We start from the raw sequence: 6,180 nt of genomic DNA, 5'->3' as shown, positions 1-6,180 counted from the left end.
TTATATATGCAATTGATGTAATATTTTCAGATATTACGGAGCACTTTTCACTATGCAGACTGCACATGTTCACAGCTACCTAACCAAAAAATTATTAAAATATTGTAATTAAATTATAAAGTTTTTTGTTTAGTTAAAAATAGTTACCCTAACAACCCTATGTAAATGACGCTCCTCAATCTACTACAATAATTAATGAAAGTTCGAAATGTAATAATATGGTACTTACTCCGTTTTGTCCATATTTAGAGGTCCGAAAAAATACCTATTTTAAGGAATTAATTTCAGTGTGACGTTGATGAAAAAAATTTAAATTTCTTACACATATTTTATTAGCCTTTATTTTCATGAAATAAAAAGCATTTAAATTTTTTTTGACAAAATGGCACATTGTCGAAGTTACTAGTCTGGAAAGTTACCATTTTTTCAACTTTTTGTTAATGATAAAAATAGAAATTTTTGACATATAATATTTATTCTAGTCCCATCGATAGCCAGTACTGTACAGAATGATATACATAAAACGCGAAATGATTGGAATATCTTTTAAAACATCGACAATATACTCTAAGGAGTATATACTTGTACTAACGAAATATGAAACCAAAAATTGATTTATTGAAAATCCTAGACCACCGAGTCTCCTTAAGTTTAGGCTAAGCGAACTCAATTCAATTGTATAAACATCGCAATCGCAGGCTTTTCTCTTACCGTAAGCTATTTTCGGTACCGGCAATTGTTTTTTTTTTAGTGAAGTCACGCATCCTAAATATAATTTTATTTCTCAAAAACACTTGAAAATTTTCATGTATGAAATGTTTCAAAAATATCATTTTATTCTATGGTAACAAAATTTTTATATTCATGTCTTTATGAACATTCTGCCTGGAGCCAAAGTTGTGTTGTTTTAATACTAATTATTATGTTTTATTATTATTATTAATTATTTCTAACTCGAAGTTCAAACGGAACAGTCACAGTTCTTGTTATAAAACTAAAGTAAAGATTTGGGATATTTTTTGGAATTGTTTATTAATATTGAATCAAAAGTCCTAGTTGAAGTTAGAAGTTTATTTGAAGTGAAGAAGATAGCAATCCTTTATTAATCTCGGATTGTACACGATGAGATGCTGTCATTTCATTGTAGTAGGTTTGAATCCACATCCTTCATGATCGAACTGTTTGAATGCTGCTACTTCATATGAATTATCCGTAGCTGATTTCCAAACATTGATAATAATTCTCCGAGTTAGTTGAACATTTAACTAAATCTACTTGGTTTATCAGTGGATATTGATACAAATCAAACTTGTATACTAAATACTCTGTTTTTAATTCTGGAATACTTATACGCGCTTTGTATTTTATTGGAAGTCGATTGAATTTATATTTGTTTCATGGCTTATATAATTCTTATGTTTATGACCAGTCGTGAATGAACAATTTTTACAGTCATCGACTTATAAAGTTCTTTTAATTCATAACCCGATTGCTTTCCAGATAGTACTAATTGGTGTGGTAACTTGTTTCTAATAACTTGTAATCTAAGCCTCAATAGTTTTGGATTTATACCATGATTTATGTCAATTAGAAAATTGGTGATGTATGTATAACCCGTGCCCAAAAATGCTATTGACCGGTGTACAACATCATTTTTGGCATAATTTATTAAAAGATACCGAGCATCCATTTAAAATGTTGAAAAATTAACAGTTTTACTTTTCCTGTTATGGTCTGTGGAAGTTTCTCTTAGTAAACCCGAAATATAGTCCCCAATACTGTATACTGGCCTTGGTAACTTCTCTTAAATTCTATTATAGCTTGATGAAGCTGTTCTCCTTGTTCTGTCGAGAAAGTTCCCATATTATCTTTAAATTTATCTATATAAGAGTGTAAAATGTGAATCTTTAGAGACATTCTACATCCAATGACGAAGAAATTCGTAATCCTGTCAGTGATCAGCTTATCATATTAATCAGCTCTATCTAAATAATGCAGTTTTTGAATGTTTGTACTGCAGAGTACGTTCTTTTGAAATGCAACGAAAATGTGATTTTAAAACTCCAAATGCTCTTTCTATAGTGTTTCTTGCTCATTTGTATTTGTCACCAGTGAAAGAAGCCATAGCTCCAATGAATATCCTGAATCACTCAAAAGCCATTTAAAGGCTCATAAGAGTGTTCTCTTATAAGCTTTATCCATACTGGTGAAGTTGTCCATATATTGGAGTTATGCCATGAGCCCGGAAATCTTGCATTCACGCAAACCTATGGGATACATAAATCAGTTATTAAATAATAATTAATTTTAATACTTACCGCTTCAACATTAATGCTGTAATACCCTTTTCTATTCATGTAATCATGTGGCACAACTGTGGTTGACGAGGCAGGTGCAATTATGCCAACATGAGTGCAATCAATTTCTCTAACTACACCCACAAACAGTCACCGACATTCCTCCCTGTAGTGCAACGCAGAAATCAGTTGTTCTCTTTTGTTTTCATTTCACCAATGTTGCTGTTCTTCTATTTGTATACACGATTTTTCACACATTTAGTTTTTTAGTTATAATTTTTTATTATGTAGAAGCTTAAAACTAAAATCCAACTGCTAAAAATAGGTTACCTATTTATACATAAGCGTATTCGACTGTGATTTTGAGTTATTTTAAGACTATTTCAAATATATTCATGTTCATTTTTTAATTACTACAAAATATGGAGATTGGCAACCCTGCGTTGCAAGAGATTGCCCTCTCGCTCTCAGCTCACTCGTTTCTACTGAAAAAATCCAATTTTCGCGGATATCCTACCGTACGGTCTGTTGAAACGGACGGTAGAAGCGGTGGTGACTGTTCATTTATATTGCGCTCTCATAAGATAGGTTGTATCAGCTGATTCGGTCCACGGTTTTGAGTCGGTGACTGTTTGTGCCATAAATTGGACAACAACTTACCCAGTCTTAACTCTATTGTATCATCAACCTTTTACAAATTTGTTCAATACTACGAGAAACGCTAGATTTATCACCGAGAAATATCCATTTCCAACACACGCAACACTGGTATGAGCCATTGCGTAAAAAATATAGAACTAAAATGAACTACGGTTTCAGTTGTTGGATGAGGTATAGGATATAAGCACTTTGTTATTCATTATTGCAAAATTACAAGAATTTATGTATTACTTGTTTTCTTCGTCTCGTTTTTTCATTACGATATATATTAGCCCAATTGCATCCTCCATTTTTTCGCTCTTTTTTTTGTGACCTGGTTTAACGTAAATAACAAATTAGAGACTGATATTGCTCAATTAGAGATGAGACACTATCGACTGAATACCAAACAGTCTCTAAATAGATTTCGCCATGGATGAGTCTCTATTAGAGACTAGAGATTGCTCGCTGACTACCGGCATAAAAAGTTCCCATATTTATTTTCGCCTCTGAAAGCTTTGGAAAAAATTCAAATATTTCAAAGATGATAACCTGGTTTCCTCCAAAATCGAGGCACTGCAAACTTCAGTGCTCTTTTTTCACCTCGGTACCAGCCTACAATAAAAAAGTGACATATTATGACCTAATTAATGTTATCAAAATACAATGAAACCTTGATATAACAAACCTCAATATAACGAATTCCATGATATAACGAATTTTTCAAAATCCCTTAGCACTGCCCATAAGAGCTCATGTAAAATATACCTTTGTATTACGAATAATTTTTTTTCAACCTCACTATAAAGAATTTTTAGACTCAGCAAAAAAACAGATAGAAACTATTTTTGACCTTTACTTAACGAATTTTTTGATCCACAACCTTCATATGACTGCTTTTCTCGTCAGCTGTTTGACTGTAGTCAAAAACACCCGCCCCTCCTTAGTTAATCGCTTTTTGACTATAGTTTGCTCACTCCCTCCACTAGCTGGCAAAAGCTGGTGATTTGATTGGCTCGCAGCTACTTGCAATTTTTCCAAGAAGCTGAGGATGGAAAGCTCAAATTTTCAATTCCTCTTTCGCTGCAACCACGATCACCACCTTCAATCTTCCGTAAAACAGTTTTCAAAAACTAATTGTAAACTTCGTCCTTTGATCCAGTAAATTCAGTTGCAATGGCTGAAAAACGTAAGAGGTGTTCGTTAAGTGTTGCAGAGAAACGAAAAATAATCAAGTTTGTAGACGAAAACCTTTAGTAAAAAAATTAGAGATTGCCAGGAAGTTTTACATTTCAATAAGTACATTAGCTACAATTTTGAATTTAAAATAAAGATTTGCTGAAGAAAGCGGGCTACCTGCAAATAGTATATATATAAAAACCTCACTGTAACGAATAACTTGATATAACAAATATTTTCTAATTCCTTTCAGATTCGCTATATCAAGGTTACACTGTAGTTAATAATTATTATAAAAAAGAGGAAATAAACTCACCATCCATAATATATCTGCAAGAGTTACATGACACATGTGGAGCCCATTTCTGTCCTGATTTTTAACGGGTAGATTGAAGAAAGCTTGATATGCTTAGCAATCTTTAAATTCTTAGCTAAACCACATTTTTCTCTCTCATTTTATTAAATTCGCCACAAATATATCAAACTGAGTCAGCGTCTCGTTTACAACTTCTCGAAGATATTATGTACTGGTTTTTACAGGAAATAAAATTATGAAACACATGATTTCTTTGCAATTTGCAAACACATAATGTTGCAAACACCGGCGCAAGCGACACTATCTCCCATGATTTTCCCTCTCTTTTCACGGCAATAGCCCGGGAAGACCGACATTATATGTGCTCAAAAATCAAAAATTTCAAATCGCTATAATTTCTTAAAAAGCAAATATTTTCGACTTTTAATCGTCCTTTCCCACATAGATAGATAGATTTAATAACTAGAATATAGTAGAACTCATATTTAAAAAAAAAAAATTACCTGTGTTATCGCAGTTTGGATCTCTCCACACTCGTCTGTAATATTCCTATTAAAATTGTTATTATTTGAAGCATCAGGGTCATTCGCTCAGCATTTTGAGCTTTTATAAACTCGGGATAAAATTTATTTAGTGGTTCATTCATTTCGAAATTAATGCTAACTTAATTTGTTGTCTTTTTCAATATATTTATTGTAGAATCAACAATTCATGTATGTTTTTGCTATACTGTTTTGGTAGTCAAAAATGTTTTCAATATTTTATTTCATATTCTCTCAGTCATCAGCATTAATAATTCCAAATAATATATGGTAAATAGAACCAACAAATTCGAATGGTTCTCGCCGTTTTCTATATTTTTCTTTTGTGAACAATTCGTTATATGACTTAATACTTATTATTGTTGTGAAATCCAAGACAGATTTTGCGTAGTTGTCAGAATTGCAAACCAGTTTTTGAGATATCGATCTGAAATTTTGAACACTTCTTTTTCTCCCCAAGAAGCTGCTCTTTTGTCGGAACCGCCGATATCGGATCACTATAGCATATAGCTGCCATATAACCTGAACGATCGGAATCAAGTGCTTGTATGGAAAGCTCTTTCATCTGACGAGATATCTTCACGAAATTCGGTATTGGTTTTTGTTAAATAAAGCTATGCAATCTCCAAAGAAATTGTATAGATCGGATGATTATAGCATATAGCTGACATATAAACTGAACGATCGGAATTAAATACTTGCATGGAAAACTTTTTCATTTGACGAGATATCTTCACGAAATTTGGCATAGGTTATTGCTAGAAGTATTGCAATATCCGAAAAAATTGTACAGATCGGATCACTATAGCATATATCTGCCAGACAAACTGAACGATCGGAATCAAGTGCTTGCATGGAAAATTTGTTCATTAGATAAAATATCTTCACGAAATCCGGCATGGATTTCTCTCAATGGCATATAGCTGCCATACAAACGGACAATCTAAATTAAGTTCTTATATGAAAAAAATTGTTTACGACAAGTTATCTTCAGGAAATATGGCATGGATAATGATTGTCCAAGATATCGCTACAATCTTCGAACGAATTGTTCATATCAGACCACAGCTATCATAGAAACGGACCGACCAAAAAAATTTTTTGTATGGAAGTTTTTAGTATGGATTATTGCTTAAGATATGACTTCAATCTTCGAACGAATTGTTAAGATCGGACCACTATAGCATACAGTTGTCATAGAAACTGA

At 32.5% G+C, this 6,180-nt stretch overlaps 1 long non-coding RNA gene across 1 annotated transcript; it reads right to left on the bottom strand.

Annotated features, from left to right (window-relative positions):
* Positions 1 to 1,013: 1,013 nt before the first annotated feature.
* Positions 1,014 to 3,697, bottom strand: LOC118680222 (uncharacterized). The gene is made up of 3 exons (XR_011395242.1): positions 3,625 to 3,697; positions 2,319 to 3,551; positions 1,014 to 2,267 (listed from the first exon to the last, which is right to left on the bottom strand). It is a non-coding gene; the product is annotated as an uncharacterized lncRNA (long non-coding RNA).
* Between the last annotated feature and the right edge of the window lie 2,483 nt (positions 3,698 to 6,180).

The sequence above is a fragment of the Bactrocera oleae genome, chromosome 3 (genome assembly GCF_042242935.1).
Source record: "Bactrocera oleae isolate idBacOlea1 chromosome 3, idBacOlea1, whole genome shotgun sequence".
Classification (NCBI taxonomy): Eukaryota; Metazoa; Arthropoda; class Insecta; order Diptera; family Tephritidae; genus Bactrocera; species Bactrocera oleae.
The sequence above is the reverse complement of the archived record's forward strand: the minus strand, read 5'-3'. Positions and strand labels throughout refer to the sequence as shown.